Genomic DNA, 22,091 nt, shown 5'->3' with positions numbered 1-22,091 from the left:
GGTTACTAGAAATTCTTGGTGGCCATGTCTAATTTGGCATGACAACATGAATTTTGGGCTTAGTACAAGCTGAGAATACAAAGCTGGTATTAACTCCTTTATTACCCAGCATGCCACCACCATCAGGGCCGCTGGACGAACCGGGTAAAGCGCCTGGAAATGGTGCTAAGAAACAATGTGCCGTTTCCAGGGGTGGCTGCGGGCTGTGGAGAATCCCAGTCCCCAGCTGCCTGATTTTACCTGACTGGCAATCAAAATACTGCGAGAGCCCACGTATTATTTTTTTTAAATAATTAAAAAAAAAAATTAATGGACATCCTGTATTTTGATTGCCAACCAAGGTAAAGCCAGGCAGATGGGGGTGGCAGCCCATAGCCGTCCGCTTTATCTGCACTGAGAATCAAAAATAATGCTGACAGCGTCTGTGATTGTCTGTTATTTGAACAGTAAAATAAAACAACAACACAGAGAAAAAAAATATTTTATTAGAAATAAAACAGAAGACATTTAGGAGTCGGACTCCATCTTTATTACTCAAAATAACCCTCCGCCGTAGTCCAAAGCATCTTCAGCTCTGCTACACCACTTATATTCCTCCATATAGTATTATTCACCCCTTACATTCCTCCATATGGTATTATGCATCCCTTATATTCCAACATATAGTATTATGCACCCCTTATATTCATCCATATAGTATTATACACCCCTTATATTCCTCAATAAAATAGTATGCACCCCTTATATTCCCCCATATACTAGTATGCAGCTCCCATATAGTGCACCTCCATATTGTGTGCACCAATATAGTATTGTGCAGCAACATATAGCGATATGCAGCTCTGTATACTTTCATGCAACCCACATATAGTACTATATGTGATACCATAGTCCTTGGTCACCCTGATTAAATACATACTTCTCCTCATTCCCTCACTGCACCGGTCTCCTCAGCGTGTGTCCACTGTTCTGCCACTCTGACATCTCAGCACAGTGGTGCGCAGTAGTGATGTCACCATGCTCCTCTGTGATGACACATCAGTGTGTCACAGACACACAGCAGGAGAATGATGAGAGAGGGAGCACTCTGCTCCATCTCTCATCATTGCTTTCAACTGTATTGGCATCTGTGATGTCGATACAAATGAGAATGTGATCCTCGGCAGGGGGCCCACGGGAGAAGATGGGTGCCGGTGCCAGCGCTGGCAGCGGGCCCCCCTAACTCACGGGGCCCATAGCGGTCGTGTGGCCTGCCTTCATTGGTGGAACACCACTGGTGGAGGATACAGGGAGATCATCAAAAATCAAATCCAATCTAGATGGCTCACTAATGATTCATCTAAAATGGAGTTGCTAAAATGAGGTCCTCAAAAAAACCACTCCAATCTAGCCGGCTCACTAGTGAATCATCTAGAATGGAGTTACTAAAATGAGGTCCTCATAAAATCAACTACAATCCAATATTGTAGATTGTTAAAACTCTTTTGTGCTCTGTTACGCTTCTTCCTGGGAGGCTCCACCCAATCTTCAGAAAAACTCCATTCTAGTCACCTCAGCACTGACCTGTCCAGAGTGGGGGCTACGAGGAGATCCTCAAAAAATCCATTCCAATCTAGCTGGCTCACTAGTGAATCATCTAGAATGGAGTTCCTAAGATGAGGTCCTCAAAAAGTCTACTCCAGTCTAGCCGACTCACTAATGGATCATCTAGAATGGAGTTGCTAAAATGAGATCCTCAAAAAAATCAACTACAACCAATATTGTAGATTGTGACAATTCTGCTGCGCTCTGTTACACTTTTCCCTGTGAGGCTTCACCCAATCTTCAAGAAAATCTCCATTCTTTTTCTTTTTAAATCAAATAATTATTTATTAACATTTTGGTTTAACAGTCACCCCAGCATTGACCTGTCCAGAGTGGAGGCTACGATGAGATCCTCCAAAATTCCACTCCAATCTAGCCAGCTCACTAATGAATAATCTAGAATGGAGTTGCTAAAATGAGGTCCTCAAAAAATCATCTCCAATCCAATGTTGTAAATTATAACGACTCTGTTGCTGTGATCTTTTGTAGATTTGGTGCAGAAATGTTCTCCATGAAATCTGCACCTTATGACAGAAAAATGCACCAAAAAACACATGCGTTTTGGTATGTTTTTGTGCCATACGTTTTTCTTAATGTAGTCATTCGGTTGAAGGGCTAAAAAGTGGAGGAAAAACCACAATAATATTCACATGCTGTAGATTGCAAAAATCTGCAAAAAAAATAACTTGCGCATAGCATGTGAGCATTTACATTGACTTTACTGCCAATTTTTGTGCTACAATCTGCACCAGATCTACAACAAAAAAGTCTTGTGTTTCTCCCCATGAGGCTCCACCCACTCTGTAAAAATGTCGCTTCTCTGTTGTGACTCGGACTGGAGGGCGTAAAGTAAAAGTCAAAATGGAATTTTACCCTATAGAAATACATAAAAAAATAACAGTGTAAAAAAAAATACTGTATGACTTTTGCCCAATTAAAAACTTGAGCAATTCCTGAAAAAAGCATTAAAACATTAGTCATGAAATCATTACAATAATAAAGATCGCATATATATATATATATATTGTGTGTATCTGTATATATGGGTTTGTATATATACACATATATACGTATGTGTGTGTATATATATTATATATATATATATGCAGATTTAGCAGGTTTACACATTCGGAATTAACTTGGCATTGTGACATTTGGACTGTAGATCAGCCTGGAAGTGTGAAATGCACTGCAGCAAAAAAGAATGTTATTTCTTATTTATTTATTTTTTTAAATTGTGAAAAGTTTATTCAGAGGGTCATTTATTATTCAACCCCTCAAACCACAAGAATTCTGTTTGGTTCCCCTAAAGTACCGTATATGCCGGCGTATAAGACGACTGGGCGTATAAGACGACCCCCAACTTCTGCCCTAAAAATATAGAATTTGGGATATACTCACTGTATAAGACTACCCCGCTCCCAAATGAAAAAAAGTCTGCTTTGATTGCAACATGTTAATTTTAATTCCGCGAGAGCCGTACAATATGTTTTTAAAGGGCCATTGACAGATCAATCGCTCCAATGTTCACTTAGTACAGCAAGGAATGCTCCTCCCTGCTGTATAAAGCCACAACTGGACTGAAACAATGGTACTACACTCTGCTACAAACAGACACACACAACTCTGCTACAAACAGACAAACACACACAACTCTGCTACAAACAGACAAACACACACACACAACTCTGCTACATACAGACAAACACATACAACTCTGCTACATACAGACAAACACACACACAACTCTGCTACATACAGACAAACACATACAACTCTGCTACATACAGACAAACACATACAACTCTGCTACATACAGACAAACACATACAACTCTGCTACATACAGACAAACACATACAACTCTGCTACATACAGACAAACACACACAACTCTGCTACATACAGACAAACACATACAACTCTGCTACATACAGACAAACACATACAACTCTGCTACATACAGACAAACACATACAACTCTGCTACATACAGACAAACACATACAACTCTGCTACATACAGACAAATACACACAACTCTGCTGCTCTGTGGGGCCTGCACCCGCGGCTCGGCGGGTACAGCACCCGCGGCATCGGCGGGGGGGGGATTGGCAGGGCATACATCTGGGGGGTTAGAAGCAGCTCACCGGGGCCCATAATGGGGAGGCGGGGAGGGCATTTACCCGATTAGGTCACGGTGGAGAGGGGGCCCACACAGCGCCGGACAGAAGCTCGCCTCCTTCATCTGTGGGACTGAGAAGGCGGTAGCTCCGCCCACAGATGAAATTCAAAACATGATGTCTGCGCGCCTTAAAGTGACGGCGCCGCAGATTGCTGCCGAGGACTGCGGTCCCCGGAACTCGGCCGGGGGCAGCAGAACTATAAAGGCGAGTGGGCCCCGGCCAAGGGACAGGAGAACTGACGATGCCGGGTGGGCCCCCCCGGCTCTCCAGGGCCCCGGCATTTGCCCATAGACAGGTAGGAGCCCTGTCTGCGAGCCAGATACGGCCATCAAAAGAGCCATATCTGGCTCGCGAGCCATAGGTTCCCGACCCCTGCTGTATGATATATACCGTATTTTTCGCTTTATAAGACGCACCTGATTATAAGACGCACCCCCAAATTTGGTGAAGGAAAAGAGAATTTTTTTTTTTTAATGTTAAATGGGGTCCATCTTATAATGCCAGTGTCCCTCTAACAAATCATATAGGGTATATGTCCCTCATAGCCCACCATCCTAAAATTAGCCCCCTTAATCTGGATATGGCCCCCTTATATTGAATATAGCCCCCTTGTTGTGATGGCACACGTTCCCCTGTGCTGCCTATGGTCCCCTATGGATTGCACACGTTCCCGTGTTAGATAACGCCCCCATGCTGCTGCCCATGGCCCCTATAGATCGCACAAGTCCCCCTGTGTTAGATATCGCCCCCATAGTGCTGCCCATGGCTCCTATATAGATCGCACAAGTCCCCCTGTGTTATATATCGCCCCCATAGTGCTGCCCATGGTCCCTATAGATCGCACAAGTCCCCCTGTGTTAGATATCGCCCCCATAGTGCTGCCCATGGCCCCTATAGATCGCACAAGTCCCGCTGTGTTAGATATCGCCCCGATAGTGCTGCCCATGGCCCCTATAGATCGCACAAGTCCCCCTGTGTTAGATATCGCCCCCATAATGCTGCCCATGGTCCCTATATATCGCACAAGTCCCCCTGTGTTAGATATCGCCCCCATAGTGCTGCCCATGGCCCCTATATAGATCGCACAAGTCCCCCTGTGTTAGATATCGCCCCCATAGTGCTGCCCATGGCTCCTATATAGATCGCACAAGTCCCCCTGTGTTATATATCGCCCCCATAGTGCTGCCCATGGTCCCTATAGATCGCACAAGTCCCCCTGTGTTAGATATCGCCCCCATAGTGCTGCCCATGGCCCCTATATAGATCGCACAAGTCCCCCTGTGTTAGATATCTCCCCCATAGTGCTGCCCATGGTCCCTATAGATCGCACAAGTCCCCCTGTGTTAGATATCGCCCCCATAGTGCTGCCCATGGCCCCTATATAGATCGCACAAGTCCCCCTGTGTTAGATATCTCCCCCATAGTGCTGCCCATGGCCCCTATATAGATCGCACAAGTCCCCCTGTGTCAGATATCGCCCCCATAGTGCTGCCCATGGCCCCTATAGATCGCACAAGTCCCCCTGTGTCAGATATGGCCCCTAGGCTGCTGCCCAAAGTAAAATAAAACCCTCTTTCCTTACCTCCTCCAGCGCTGATCTCCCTCCTGTCTCCCTCCGTGCTTCTCTTCCTTACTTCCTGGTTCTCAGTGCGGTCATGTGATCGGCACAGCAGCCTGAGATCTCTGCCTGCCTGATCACAGTGGAAGCAGGGACACGGGGAGAAACGCTGCAGGGGTAAGTAAAGCTTTTTTATTTTAGAATGAGCAGCAGCCTGGGGGCCAAATCTAACACAGGGGGGGCATGTACCATCACACTGGGACGCAGACTCATATAATATGCACCGCTGCCCCAGCCCCTCACTGCGTGCGATTTCAGCACCATTGGAGATGGACAGCGGCTGTGCATATTATATGAGCGGGTGCAGGAGATCAAAGGCTGCAGCCCGCAGCGTTCCCCTGTGCTCCAGAGCTGCTGCCCCCACCTCCCCTGGACCCTGCAGTGTACATATATATATACACACCCCCCCCCCCCGTATATCCGGCGTATAAGACGACCCCCCACTGTAGCCATTATTTTAAGGGGGTAAAAAGTCGTCTTATACGCCAGTATATACGGTATTAAGAAGTATTTCAGGCACAAAGAACAATGAGCTTCACATGTTTGGATTAATTATCTCTTTTTCCAGCATTTTCTGACTAATTAAGACCCTCCCCAAACTTGTGAACAGCCCTCATACTTGGTCAACATGGGAAAGACAAAGGAGCATTCCAAGGCCATCAGAGACAAGATCGTGGAGGGTCACAAGGCTGGCAAGGGGTACAAAACCCTTTCCAAGGAGTTGGGCCTACCTGTCTCCACTGTTGAGAGCATCATCCGGAAGTGGAAGGCTTATGGAACTACTGTTAGCCTTCCACGGCCTGGACAGCCTTTGTTTCCACCCGTGCCGAGGCCAGGCTTGTCCGAAGAGTCAAGGCTAACCCAAGGACAACAATAAAGGAGCTCCGGGAAGATCTCATGGCAGTGGGGACATTGGTTTCACTCAATACCATAAGTAACGTACTCCACCGCAATGGTCTCCGTTCCAGACGAGCCCGTAAGGTACCTTTACTTTCAAAGCGTCATGTCAAGGCTCGTCTCCAGTTTGCTCATGATCACTTGGAGGACTCTGAGACAGACTGGTTCAAGGTTCTCTGGTCTGATGAGACCAAGATCGAGATCTTTGGTGCCAACCACACACGTGATGTTTGGAGACTGGATGGCACTGCATAGGACCCCAAGAATACCATCCCTACAGTCAAGCATGGTGGTGGCAGCATCATGCTGTGGGGCTGTTTCTCAGCCAAGGGGCCTGGCCATCTGGTCCGCATCCATGGGAAGATGGATAGCACGGCCTACCTGGAGATTTTGGCCAAGAACCTCCACTCCTCCATCAAGGATCTTAAGATGGGTCGTCATTTCATCTTCCAACAAGACAATGACCCAAAGCACACAGCCAAGAAAACCAAGGCCTGGTTCAAGAGGGAAAAAATCAAGGTGTTGCAGTGGCCTAGTCAGTCTCCTGACCTTAACCCAATTGAAAACTTGTGGAAGGAGCTCAAGATTAAAGTCCACATGAGACACCCAAAGAACCTAGATAACTTGGAGAAGATCTGCATGGAAGAGTGGGCCAAGATAACTCCAGAGACCTGTGCCGGCCTGATCAGGTCTTATAAAAGACGATTATTAGCTGTAATTGCAAACAAGGGTTATTCCACAAAATATTAAACCTAGGGGTTGAATAATAATTGACCCACACTTTTATGTTGAAAATTTATTAAAATTTAACTGAGCAACATAACTTGTTGGTTTGTAAGATTTATGCATCTGTTAATAAATCCTGCTCTTGTTTGAAGTTTGCAGGCTCTAACTTATGTGCATCTTATCAAACCTGCTAAATCTGCAGGGGGTTGAATACTAATTGTAGGCACTGTATGTGTGTAAAATATAAATATATATATACATATACACACACAGAAATATACACATATGTATATATATGTATATATACAAGCCCATATATATATATATATATCTATATAAAAATATTATATATATATATATATATATATATATATATATATATATATATATATATATATATATATATATATATATATATATATATATATATATATATATATATATATACACACACACACACACACACTGTATGTGTGTGTGTTGTGTATATATATGTGTGTGTATATTTTATATATAACTGAGGAGCTCCTGGAATGAACTCCATTCTAGTGGTTTCTATGATGAGCTGTCTAGATTTAAGTTGATTTTTTGAGGGAGAGAGATCCTCCAAAGATCAATTCCATTCTAGTCACCTCACAAGTGACCATGTAGTGTGGAGTTGCAAAAATTAGATCCTCAAAAAAGTGTGTCTATAGTGAGGGCCTAAAAAAATCAACTCCAACCTAGTCACCTCAGTAGTGAGCCATCTAGTGTGGAGCTGCTAAAATGAGGGCCCTCAAAATATCAACTCCAATCTAGTCACTTCATTACTGAGCTGTCTAGAGTGGAGTGGCTGCAGTGAAAACCTCAAAAAATCAACTCCATTCTAGACGCAACCCTCTGCACAGGAGACCGTGCACAGTGCTCTTTCCTGATCACAGATCTGCACTGCACTTAGAAGGCCCTGCCCCTTCCGGTGACGATTCCCTCAAGAAATCAACTCCCTTCTAGACGCTACCATATATAACCTTCACTGACTACAGGACCATCCATGATGTCATAGCCATGTGACCAGTCTGTAACCCATGAGGTAATACAACATTCACACTATAGTGGTCACATGGCTATGATGTCATGGAAGGTCCTGTAGTCAGTGCGTTGAGGGAGACCTCCAGGGGGTCTCTCTCAGGGTCTCGGAGGAGGATTCCAAATCAGAACTGCGCAGATGAATCAGGAGAAATGACCACACAGAGACGTGTATCTATCCGAGAGAAGCTCAATGCTCTTTTGACCCTTGTATTCAAAATATAGCATATACATACAGCTTACTCGGTACATCCACGTTACCTATTAACCAACCAGCTAGCATGGGCATAGTCCATTCCTTGTTTTAACAACATTCTTTAGTAAAGCATTTCAGGTGTGTCTAGGCATAGACGAGAGTCTATGAATGGAACGATATCAGTTACTTATTCTCTTCTATTCATGAATGTCAGTTACTTATTTTAAGCTACAGATAAGCATTCTTCTATGAACAGAAGAATGCTAGTTACTTATCTGAAACCACAGATAGGTATCTATTCTATTCATGAATGTCAGTTACTTATTCATGAACTAAAACTTATTCTACTTAGCCCTAAGCATAATTTGTTTTGGTTATACATTCCGTTAATATTTCAATTAGGTATATGTGGAGAAGCAATACATAAAACATTCAAAAGGACAGATCATCTTATTATTATACTTAGCAAACAATTCATAGCCTAGGACTTCACAAGTGGTGGTTACCCGGGGACACAGCAATGATCGGACCCGGAAGCAGAAGCGGCCGGGAGACAGAGCGTGCAGGAGGTGTCGCAGGACCTGTAAGTATAATGACAATGTTTATTATTAACTATATTTTATTTTTTATTTTACAGACCCCCTGCCCCATCACATATCTGTAAAGTCCAAGTTCAGGGTTCGGACGCAAGTTCGCGTTATCTCTGACCACGAACACGAACTTTACAAAATGTTTGGGCGAGGCTCCCAATCCCGAACATTGGGGAGTTCGCCCATCACTAGTCTGAATCGCACACGGAAGTTTGATGCATTTATAAAATTGTTTGTAAGAAAACCGCAGATACGAGTTATATGATGCTAAAATCTACTTGTACAGTTATATTTTGGGACATTAAGTTTTTTTGGGGTATTTTAATTTTAGGCGTCCCTATATTACATGAAAAACACCAAACTAACAAACAAAAAAAGTATTAAAATGTTGCAAGATAATATTGGCACCAACAACATATGCAAAACACAATACAAGAATTGTGAGACAGATGGTGCACCTTGATTAAACATTTGTGTAAAAAAAAAAAAAAAAAAAAACAACAAAAAAAAAAACCAACAACTTTTTTTTACATCACATAGTATAGTAGTGCAGTGTATCTACTGAGCAATGTGAGGCTTGTGTGTTGTCTCCTCACAGTAATTAGGATTATTGAAAAAAGTCTAAAAAATGTTTAAGTGAAAATAAAATCATGGTTTTAGCAAGAAAGAAAGAAACCATTTTCCGTTCTTGGTGAAAATAGAGAGAAGGAATCTTCCATATATTTGGGGTAACTGAAAATCAGCGGCCATTATTTTTCTTATTTGAGACAGAGAGAGAGATAAAGAGATTGGGAGAACGAGAGGGAGAAAAAGAAAGAAAGAAAGAAAGAAAATAAGAAAGCCTCCATCATTATCTGATGCACAGAGATGGGGAGGCCTCTGTTCTCTAATGACACCTATCAGTATATATCACCATGACAGCCGGGGCTGAACAATTGTATTCTAGAACAATGTCATTAAAATTATAAAGAGAAAACAAGATAAAATACAACTACACTGACTAAAAAGATAAAACGTTCTCCTGGAATAATGTCCCCAGAATGTCTCCATTACACTGTGCAGCTCAGACCACAGATAACAGCCCCTCATACATCTATAGCCCTGCCGACCGCCGGATCCACATTTCCAGACTGGGGAAACTGATCCAGGAGGTTGGTGCTGAGTCCTGGGGTCATCTGTATCTGCAGCAAGAATGGGGAGAAGGATTTATTTATTAATGGGTCGGGTGGATGGTACCACAAATTGTATGTTATGGTATCATAAAGGAGGGGCAATTTGTATTATTGTGTGTGTGTAGGGGGATGGCATTAATGGGGGAACATTATACTGTGTGTGGGGGGATGACGGTAATATGGGAGCATTATACTGTGTGTGGGGGCCTGGCGGTACTGTGGGAACATTATACTGTGTGGGGAGATGGCAGCACTGTGGGAACATTATACTGTGTGGGAGGATGGCGGTGCTGTGGGAACATTATACTGTGTGTGGGGGGATGGCGGTACTGTGGGAACATTATACTATGTGTGGGGGGATGTTGGTACTGTGGGAACATTATACTGTGTGTGGGGGATGGCGGTACTGTGGGAACATTATACTGCGTGTGATGGGATGGCAATACTGTGGGAACATTATACTGTGTGTGGGGGATGGCGGTACTGTGGGGACATTATACTGTGTGTGGGGGGGGAATGGTGGTACTGTGGGAACATTATACCGTGTGTGGGAGGATGGTGGTACTGTGGGAACATTATATTGTGTGTGTGGAGGGATGGCGGTACTGTGGGAACATTATACTGTGTGTGGGGGCATTAAATATGGGAACCAAGAAAGGAGCGCCGCACTGTTACTTATAGTTGGGGGGTCTGTATCTATAGGAGGGAAGAAATACAACCATCAGAATTCATAGAAATCAGCAAGAAAAAAACACCAAGAAAGTCTCAAAGCTGAAGGGGTTAATGCCCCCTGCCCCAGTAATAAGGAATCTCCACATACCTCAACCTGCAGAGCCGCACACTGGATATATGGATGAGTCTAGAATGTATGGGCTCCTGACAGGTTGGTGGGCGTGTCTGGCTTGGTTGGGGGAGTGGTGATGTTTCCTCCTGTGCGCTATAATCATGCAGGCTTTGCCCCCTCCCCTGCACCCCCCCATCTGGAGCTTTTACCCCCATTTTTATTATAATCACCTCTACGACCACGTGGACTTACAAAAACAATGTTTATTTGGTCTGGAAACGTTGGGCTGCATTTTGAACACGCCCCATCACATGACAAGTTACTTCATACCGGGCAGGAGCCCGTACATTCTAGCATCTACCCTAGATATATGGCTGCTCTGTGCTTCCAGGACCTGTGATGATGTCACATGGAGGGGAGGAGTCAAGGGTCACATGATCAGCTCCTCAGTGTATGCAGGACTCTGCTGTGCTGAGTATCATGGTGCTGGATGAGGGGAAGGTTATGTGTGGGGTCAGGAGGGGTTTACAGTGTGGATGTAGCGGAACCGTGTGTGTACGAGGTGTGCGGAGCAAAGCCGTGTCTGTACGAGGTGTACGGAGCGGAGCCGTGTGTATACGAGGTGTACGGAGCAGAGCCATGTGTGTACGAGGTGTACGGAGCGAAGCCGTGTGTGTATGAGGTGTGGGGAGCGGAGCCGTGTGTGTACGAGGTGTACGGAGCGGAGCCGTGTGTGTACGAGGTGTACGGAGCGGAGCCGTGTGTGTACGAGGTGTACGGAGCGGAGCCGTGTGTGTACGAGGTGTACGGAGCGGAGCTGTGTGTGTACGAGGTGTACGGAGCAGAGCCGTGTGTGTACGAGGTGTACGGAGCGGAGCCGTGTCTGTACGAGGTGTACGGAGCGGAGCCGTGTGTGTACGAGGTGTACGGAGCGGAGCCGTGTGTGTACGAGGTGTACGGAGCGGAGCCGTGTGTGTACGAGGTGTACGGAGCGGAGCCGTGTGTATACGAGGTGTACGGAGCGGAGCCGTGTGTGTACGAGGTGTACGGAGCGGAGCCGTGTGTGTACGAGGTGTACGGAGCGGAGCCGTGTGTATACGAGGTGTACGGAGCGGAGCCGTGTGTGTATAACATGTGCGGAGAGGATCCGTGTGTGTATGACGTGTACGGAGTGGAGCTGTGTGTGTACAAGGTGTACTAAGTGGAGTTTTAATATGTGAAGAACAAAGCCATGTGTGTACAGAGCGACGCCGTGTATGTGTGTGTGTGTACATTTGCTGTCTATACAGCCAAACACAAGTCAGACTAGAGAACAAGTAAGCCTCTGACTGACACCTCCTTCTGGCCACAACACCATTTTGGATCAATATATTGACTCATTTAGATATTCGGTACAGTCCATGATATTGGACAAAAAGCAAAGGAAACATCTAATATCAGTGAGCAGGAGAGAAGGGCAATTCACTGCCTGAAGAAAAACAAGGAGATCACTATTAAGCCAGCAGATAAAGGGGGCGCCATAGTGTTAGGGTGAACTCTTAATCAGAGATCACTAGTTGCCTGCTGCCTGGCCTAATTGGTGTGAATCAAGTGCATGCGTAAAGAAATCACACCAGACACAGTCGGATGTGAAATCTCTTCTTGACTACAGTAAAGATGGCACCGAACAGAGAGAGTACATAGGATGCGTCCTCTTTATATAGGCTAGGGGTGTACACGAGTTCAGATATGCCCATTTAGTGGGACAGTTAATGGGCTAGCCAATGGGGAGATCTGTGTTGCTGTTGATGGGCGGGTCCGACTTTAGTGGATGAATCCATGGTGATGGTGATGGGAGGGACGTCATCTGGTGGATCCATGCTGATGGTTTGATCTGTGATGTCATCGGGGGTCATTTTGGGTTCCTCTGAAAACTGACTGGCTTATGTATAGAGAATTAATTTCATTGAACACACTTCTCACAGTGCTCTATGTCCAGAGGTTAATTAAGTATTTCATCTTATGGCTCTCCTCAACAGTTCCCCCCCTAAATACTTTATTAACCTTCTGACTCTACCGTGGTCCTCTAACACATCAGCTCTAATGCTTTAACTGCAACTTTTTTCATTTTTCTATCTGCTATACAAGCAATGCTAAGCCTTTGCACCTGCTGATACAGACTGATGATCAGAGAGTTGATCACATCCAGCACACACAGTTTACAGAGGCACAGGTAATGTCCCAGTCCTTAGAACAGACTATTTAATGCCGAAGAGCTCACTCAGATTTTTGAGATAAATCGATTAGAAAGAGTAAGGCAATTGTAAGAATAAGCTTCTTACCATTATGCTGCAGCATTTAGCGTTACTGTTCTGAAAGCCTGATAGTCAGTCAATATCCGAGTGTTGTCTGTGTCTTCTGAGACTTTTCTACCTGAATACACCTGATTGTATCACAACTCTAATGGATCTTTTCATGTCTCGGGTCCATAATTTACCACCAGGAGGCCTTTAACAATATTTCCCTTACGCATGGATCCGATTACCTTCAGTAACACAGAGTAGCACTTTTACGGCTTCAAATACCAACAAATAAGACAATACCAGTTACCTGCAAGTGTATGTTATCCTTAAAAAGTCACTTAAACCCTTAAAATAATTGGTTGGTTTAGGTTAGATAATATTTTTCCCACCATGAGCCCTTATTTGTGTAATGTTCCTGTACCCATTGTTCCCTTATCATGGTTATTTCCTATGTTTCATCACCAATCTAGAAATTCTCCATAAGGTTCTATGTGAGATAATCCAGCATTATGTGTGTTGTGACCCTCATTCTGCTAGTACGATGGACTCTTTACAGTAGTTGTTGTCTCCAGATGGGTTTTCCCTCAAGCTTCATGGAAGTTGCTGTAGACGGGAAAAGCTGATTCTGACTCATGGCTCCTTATAACTTGTCTTTTTAGGATCACCCAGTCTCCTGGCCTGAGACCACGTGCTCCTAACACTGATTTAGGATCTGGAATTGGAGGATACACATGTTTAACACACTATATAGGCTGTTATATAAGGCTCGTACATCACTGATCAGGATATCACACTGTATCTGAAGTATCTGTGAGAAATATAATCACATTGTAGGTGCTAAACCAAAAATATCTTATGTAAAGATCTAATTATTAAGGAAAAGGAAAACGAACATTTGTTACATGATTTGCGAGCATCCACCATTATCTTGTAGGATCGTTACGTTTATGTTATAATCATTAAAATTCCAAACATACACCCATGTGAGTAACTATAGACACAATTAAATATTCCAATAAAGGAAGGGGCAGGGATTGGGGCAATAGCCCTAAACTCTCCCTACCTCGCAGCGGAGGTCGGCACCCTATAAGGCGAATTGGCGCCCCCGCTCACCGACTGCTCAACCTATCCCTACACTGTTAAGCTAATACGTGCTGCTAATGTCAATAAGGGAATATAGAAACCGTGAGATACAAGAGATAAAGAGGCGTCAATATGCAATTATATATATCCAATTCATTCCCAAAGATTAAATATTCAAACTCTGTATTTTACATAGATGTTTGGTAGTTTAAGTCAATATGATCTAGCAAATTCAAGGACCAAACCCTAAAAGAAATTAAATATCTCACATGTATAACATGTACCCACTGTATAAATATAATAATAATAATAATAATAAGGCCAGGTAAAGTCATGAGGAGATCTTATCCAATCACAGACCCTCCACTGTACAATTGACATTCAGACTAATAAAATAAACGCATATTTGTTAGACACTTAGCATGAAAGAAGCCCAACGCATTTCTCTCCTCTTCACAGTGGCAGACAAGGGTTCATCAGGGGCCTCCCCATATGTACTTTTACCACTTTTTAGGAACTCCATCTTTACATACCACCAGCATCATGAGTTTTTCAACAGTAACGTTTTCCATACTGGATATGTTTCACAACAGGCCTGAAAAGAAATTCACACAACACGCACAAAACTCATATAAACCTAATCATAGTAGATGTATATGGCTAATATGCAATCACCAGAGCAGTAAAGCGGATGAGGGGGTGTTTCTATGAGGTCTTTAGTTTCTCTACCTTGTATTAAGCACAGGTCTTACAAGACTGGATATGTCTGGCCACTAGGGTACTGAGCACTGATGCCGCCCATATCTTGTCCACCACCACACTTATAAGGTCTTCGTCACGTGCATTCATAGTTATCTGGGCCATTATTGAGTAGAGCGCTCATGGCAGAGAAAGCTTACCGCCCTTTATCCACAGACCTTCCTCAGTCACTGGCTCCCTGCATCTCACACTCCGTGCCTTGCTGAATCACTTGTTTCTGTAGGGATTTAAAAAGATAAGTAGTAACCAATGTCACGGATGTGACAGGAGCCACCGAGGTACTGGTACTGGTCTGCATTGGTAAAGGACTCTCAACTCTAGGCCCGTTCACTGCTTCTTTGTTGTCTGCACCTGTGCGAGCATCTTTTCTGGCTCCATCAGTCACCGGCTCCTTTGATAACAGGAGAGCGCCTCCACCGGGGCTCACACCCACTCTACAGTCTTTATAGGTTTATCACGTCAAAATCCACATTTGACTATCTTACCCCCCTCCGCTCTACGAACCACAGTGATCACAAATCTTAATCTCGTTCTCCTATTCCGATGGGAGAGGAGTGAGTGGTTCAATTTTTATTACCTCATGTTGCGTAACCTCAGCATATCCAGTGTAGAATCAACCAGCATCTTGGTATATGGATCCATCTACGGAAAAACTCAAAATCTGCATTAGCAATGGGCTCATCTGAGACATGTTCAAAACCTGACAATTCTTGTTATTTCAGAGCAATCATGAGATATATGTAAATCTGCTGTATCCTCCTTACAGATAAAAATATAAAGAAAACGTAATAGAAAAACTCAATTGATGAACAAATTAAAACCTTAAATAATATGTGTGATTTTCCACATCATCTTTCCCCCCCTTTTTAAATCTATTATCCAAAACATAATAAGATTCAAAAAGTGTGTGGCTCCGGAGCTCTACATTTAGGCATAAAAGTCACATTGTGTAGATTGTACCTATTCGGGAACACTATAAATATCGTGTTATGTGTAACCTTATAATGGAAAACTATTTCAATTGCTTTTTAACCTTTGCTTGGACCACAGAAATCTGCATTACAATCTTTCTTTCTATAAAAAAAGAAAGCAGATTATTCAATACATTAAATATAAAACACAGAATGCCATAAATCATCCACATTCCTTAAACCAAATTAATGTAATTATTAATAAATATATTATTAAGATTATTATTATTATTATTATTATTAACAATAACGTAACAACCTCTGGATATAGAGGCATTCATATTTGCAAAATTGAGGACATTATCAGCATCTCTGTTATACTGTACTATAACTTGAAGGGATAAAAGAATCTAGAACAAAAACTGGCCATGTAGGAACAGATATGAAAAATAAAAATTAATCTTCCAAACAAATCACCACAAAATGCTGATTTGACATAGAAAATTACCTGATTAAACAGACTTCTATGCTCCACAGACATGTCCACAGTTAAATTTTATTCCTTTAGGATAAAATTAGTAAAATAAAAAGCTATTGTCAATGACCTTTTTCCAATATAATTTATAATGAATTAAATTTGGAAAAAAACACGTTTGGCATGCTCTTTCACAACTGGCCCACAATAGATTCCACTATGCAAGGAGAGACAAAAATCCTGCTCTACAAGTTTTTAAGGTTGCTCCTCCCCCCAAAACCAGATGCAAAAAGGCTTCTTCAGCTGCAGGAGACAAGTCAAATCTCCCTTCTTCTGTTGGATATATACATCTTCTATTGATTTATTTATTGATTTATTTATTTATTTTTTTCACCCCTTGAAACAAACAGGGCTTCTCTTTTTTTTTTTTTGCAGGACAGGACAAGCAAAATCTTTTTCCTCCCTTGGATATATATTTATTTATTTTCATCAGATCTGTTTTAAGGTACATTTCGGTTAAGGTTTTTCTCTTATTCTTTTATTGCTTACTAATTAATAAGACATTCCTCCTTTTGACTGTCCTGACTCAATCCAACCTACACACTGTATCTATAGTAAGTGTCTTCCACAACTACCCAATCAATCATTCAATATTCCATCTTTTAGTACTAAAAACGTTTACTAACAGTTCTTATATTATTCAGTGAGAGCAGTTTTGTCAACTTCACTGAGGGCTCCACACAGATTTACTAACAAAATGGCCACTGCCAGAATAGCACATGGCTTCTTTGTGTAAGGGCAGTTGAACCACGTGAGAGGGGGAAGGGAGAAACTGATTTTACTTCTGCTAAACTTACAAGTGTAATCAATTATCCTTCCTGCCTATATTCCACACTTTATACAATATATATATATATATATATATACATATATATATATATATATATATATATATATATATATATATATATATTATATATACACATATATATACATACACACACACACACACACACACATTTATATATTATATACACACACATACTCACATATCCATAGTCCTGGTCCAACTACAGTTAAACACTCATTTTTCTGTCCAAGTATGTAGTACTCCATCCAATCTATTGTTCAGACATTCAAACAACCTATGGTCTTCTGGTTACTTTACACATGCTCTGTCTTAAAGAGGCTGCCACCAGGAATAGCACATGGTTTATCTCACACATACCCCCACTAACTTCCTTTCTTTGTCTTAACCATGCATCAGCACCATGTGCTTCATCCACCATTTTTCCTCTGTAGGAGCATGTGGCAGAAAGGAAAACTGACCTCACATCTGTTCAAACTCTATCTCTCCTATTTTCTGTATATATATATATATATATATATATATATATATATATATATATATATATATATATTATTATATATACACACATACACACACACACACACACACACACACACACACACATATGTCCACAATCTTAGACAGAAAAATAAGTGTTTTTATCTATAATTAGACTAAGTATATAGTAGTCCATCCAATCCATTGTTCAAACATTTACAGAGCACATGGTCTTCTTCACACATCCCCCGACTCACTTCCTTTTCTTTGTCTCAACCATGCCTCAGCACCATGTGCTTCATCCACCATTTTAAAATCTGACCTAAAATGGCTGCCACCAGGAATAGCACATGGTATATCACAGTATTGCGGCCTAGAGTCCTCACATCTCAACAAAGTCCACTCTCATCTGGATTTTTTCCGACCACAACTAGACACAACTTCATCAATTTCTCCATCTTTCTCTCAAGATAAACAACACCAATCAAGCAATCTTTCTCTATGCAGGCCAGATAAAAAACACAGACAAATAAAAAGACGACAAAGATGACTCACAACTGAAACACTAAAGAAAACTTGCAGTTTGCAGCACACACGTCTAAATCCTTCCTTATACTGCCACGTGGTCCTTGTCTGATTTCTGCATTCCGTAATTTACAAAAACACCTCCAGAGATACCCCTGACTTCTAACTGCCTCAATCCAGCTTTGTACCCGGCCTCTATGTAGCCCTGTACCCAGCTTGTATGTAGCCCTGTACCCGGCCTCTATGTAGCCCTGTACCCGGCTTCTATGTAGCCCTGTACCCGGCCTCTATAATACCCAGGCTCCTGTAATAAGCCCAATTTGGATGTCTTCTACCCAGCCTTAATTAGGCCTTGTACAAAACCGTATCAACAAATTTGAGAGCCCGTGAAAAACACGTGCCTAACCTGACCAATTAAAACCTGCGCTTTATCAATTTGAGAGCCCGTGGAAAACACGTGCCTAACATGACCAATTATAACCACGCTATATCTCTAGGCCTCTTGCTGAGTCATTCACTCTAGGCCTGAAGCCAAAACTCTATTTACTACACCTCGAGCCGAGTCATTCACTCTAGGCCTCAAGCCAAGAACTCAATTTACTAGGCCCCGTGTCGAGTCATTCACTCTAAACCACGTGCCAACAACTTAATGTACTAGGCCGAGTCACGCACTCTAGGCCTTGTACCAAACTTTATTAACCACTTAAGTCTCCACTAGAACCACAAACTGTATCACAGGCAACAACCACGTAATACCACATAGAGCGTCCTCCGCATTTCCAAACACCGCTCAAAAATCCACTTGCTATCCTAACTACCAGTCAATCTCCCCTCAAGACAAACACAAAACAGGCAGCAGGCAACTGAATATGTGATGGTTCTTCCGAGATTAATATGGTCAATAGCCGTGAGACCCGTCTGCCCGTCAACAGATACCCCAAAAAAAAAAAAAAAACGGACACGGTCAGGAAATCAGTGCCACACACCCCCCCCAAGACCACGGGAAGACTACAGATTATGAAAAATCAGCAGACCTATCGTGCTCTCGTTAGGAGGTGATCAAATTCCTGGGGTGTCCAGCACGTCATGCCATTCCAGTTGCCGGCTCATCAGGATTTCAGGTGTCTCCGTCTATTGGCCCCACGTTGGGCACCATTAATGTTAGGGTGAACTCTTAATCAGAGATCACTAGTTGCCTGCTGCCTGGCCTAATTAGTGTGAATCAAGTGCATGCGTAAAGAAATCACACCAGACACGGTCGGATGTGAAATCTCTTCTTGACTACAGTAAAGATGGCAGAGGTTAATTAAGTATTTCATCTTATGGCTCTCCTCAACAATAGTTCTCCTGAATACAACGGACTACATTAATAAAGCACAGAGACAGCTGACGGATATACATTAATACACCAGACTGGATGATGACCCAACCCCAAATTATATGAAGGAGTTGAAAAGAGACATCAGTTTTCTGTGTACAGATTCCATAAACCTTCTGGACTTAATACCTGAGAATCCAAGGATAGTAATTTTCTATATGCTTCCCAAAATTCATAAGCCAGGTATCCCAGGAAGGCCAATCATCTCAGGGGTGGGAATACACAGAAAAAAATCTCTGGGTGTGTATAAAATTTCCTTAATGGAAATTTTACAGAGAGCCTTTCAGCTAATTTTATGTGCTATTTTGATATATATATAGGAATCAAAATAGTTTTATGTATCACCAAGAATATATTTGGAAAAATCACAGAATCAATAGAAAAATCAAAAGGTATCACGAGCTATGAATGCTTATATAGTTTGATTGAATATTTTATCTTGGGTTTTTTTGCGGATTTAGTTTTATGTGGTAGGTATGGTGTAGCTAATAATCTGAGGTTATAATAATTTTGTGTGATAATGGCATTACATGACACCCATATTTAAGGACCGATTGTGATACAAATGGGATGAGTATGTGTGTGTGACTGGACTCTAGATAGGTATCCAGTCAAATAGTGATTATGGAAGTCATGCTGCTTAGAGTCATATAGCAGACAAACTAACCTCAAGTAGCAGAAAATCTAACCTCAGGTAACTTCTGAAGACCATGCCATGATCACGGGGAATATATCCATAAAAAACAACATACTGTGCATGTCTCCACGTGGAGAACACGAGCCAGAAGTAGTAACTACGCAGCTGCAAGCCTGATCTTTTATATAACTATGATGTAGTTTAGTTCTACTGCACAGCTGCGACAAAGATACCGTATCTTTCGGACTATAAAGTGGGCTTTACACGCTACGAGATTCCTACAGCGATCTCGTTGGGGTCACGGATTTTGTGACACACATCTGGTCGCTGTAGCGATCTCGTGTGTGACTTCTAGGAGCGATTTTGGATCATTGCAAAAACGTCCAAAATCGCTCCTCATTGACATGGGGGTCCGCTCCCAATTATCGCTGCTGTCGCGTGGCCGAAGTTGATCCTCGTACCTGCGGCAGCACACATCACTACGTGTGACGCCGCAGGAACGAGGAACCTCTCCTTACCTGCCACACACCAGCAATGAGGAAGGAAGAAGGTGGGTGGGATTTTACGTCCCGCTCATCTCCGCCCCTCCGCTTTGATTGGGCGGCCGCTTAGTGACGTCGCTGTGACGCCGAGCGAACCGCCCCCTTAGAAAGGAGGCGGTTCGCCAGTCACAGAGATGTCGCTGAGCAGGTAAGTATGTGTGACGCTGCCATAGCAATAATGTTCGCTACGGCAGCGATCTACACATATCGCCATAACGATAGGGGCGAGTGCTATCACGCTCGCCATCGCTAGCATCGGCTAGCGATGTCGCAGCGTGTAAAGCCACTCTTAGACGCACTTTTTCCCCCCAAAATGTTGGGGGAAAGTGGGGGGTGCGTCTTATAGTTTGAATGTAGGGCTGAAGGGAATGAGGGTGCTGCGGTGAAGCGGTTCATCAGCGGCATGAGCAGGCTGTAGCAGCACCTGCCGTGACCACGTGGATCTGCTCATTTCATATGCATGCCCATCCTCCCGCTCATCAACTCTCAGCGCTGAACCGGCGCTGACAGGTGGGCGTGATGATGGGCTGGGGGTGCACTCATAGTAAACAGCTGGCCCCTGTGATCACCGCTGGCAACTACAACCTGGAGTGATCATGTGCGGCTGTATTCACTGCTCCCCGCGCATCATCATCAGCGCGGGGTGCAGTGAATAAGTATGGTATACGCACCGGCCACTGATCCCTGCAGCATCGCGATGTCATCCTGTTTGCAGGCCAGCTGATCTGTGTAGAGAACGGTGAGCACAGGGATGACATCATCGCTGTGCGCACCGCTCTCCACACACATCAGTAAGCCGGCAGACAGGTGGACATTGCGAAGCTGCAGGTAACGGTGACGGCTCCACACAGGTCAGCGGCTGCTGCTGACACAGACAGGAAGATGAGCGATGCTGCTGGAGTGAGGAAAGGTGGGTATAAACGTGTATTTTTGTGCCATAGGATACAGGCCATATAGCAGGATGGGGTATATAGCAGAATGGGGGTATATTATGAGCAGGATGGGGGTATATTATAAGCAAGATGGGGGTATATTATGAGCAGGATAGGGGTATATAGCAGGATGGGGGTATATTATGAGCAGGATGGGGGTATATAGCAGGACGGTGGTATATTATGAGCAGGATGGGGATATATAGCAGGATGGGGGTATATAGCAGGATGGGGCTATATAGCAGGATGGGGGTGTATAGCAGGATGGGGGTATATAGCAGGATGGGGGTATCTAAAGCAGGATGGGGGTATCTAAAGCAGGATGGGAGTATTTAGCAGGATTGGTGTATATAGCAGAATAGGGGTATTTATCAGGATGGGGGTATATAACAGGATGGGGGCTAT

General features: G+C 43.3%; 1 pseudogene; it reads right to left on the bottom strand.

The window, feature by feature from the left end:
* The window catches only part of LOC142312277 (uncharacterized), a 111,701-nt pseudogene that overhangs the window by 63,632 nt on the left and 25,978 nt on the right, over positions 1 to 22,091 (bottom strand).

The sequence above is a fragment of the Anomaloglossus baeobatrachus genome, chromosome 5 (assembly GCF_048569485.1).
Source record: "Anomaloglossus baeobatrachus isolate aAnoBae1 chromosome 5, aAnoBae1.hap1, whole genome shotgun sequence".
Taxonomy (NCBI): domain Eukaryota; kingdom Metazoa; phylum Chordata; class Amphibia; order Anura; family Aromobatidae; genus Anomaloglossus; species Anomaloglossus baeobatrachus.
This window is presented reverse-complemented; position numbering and strand designations above follow the sequence as displayed.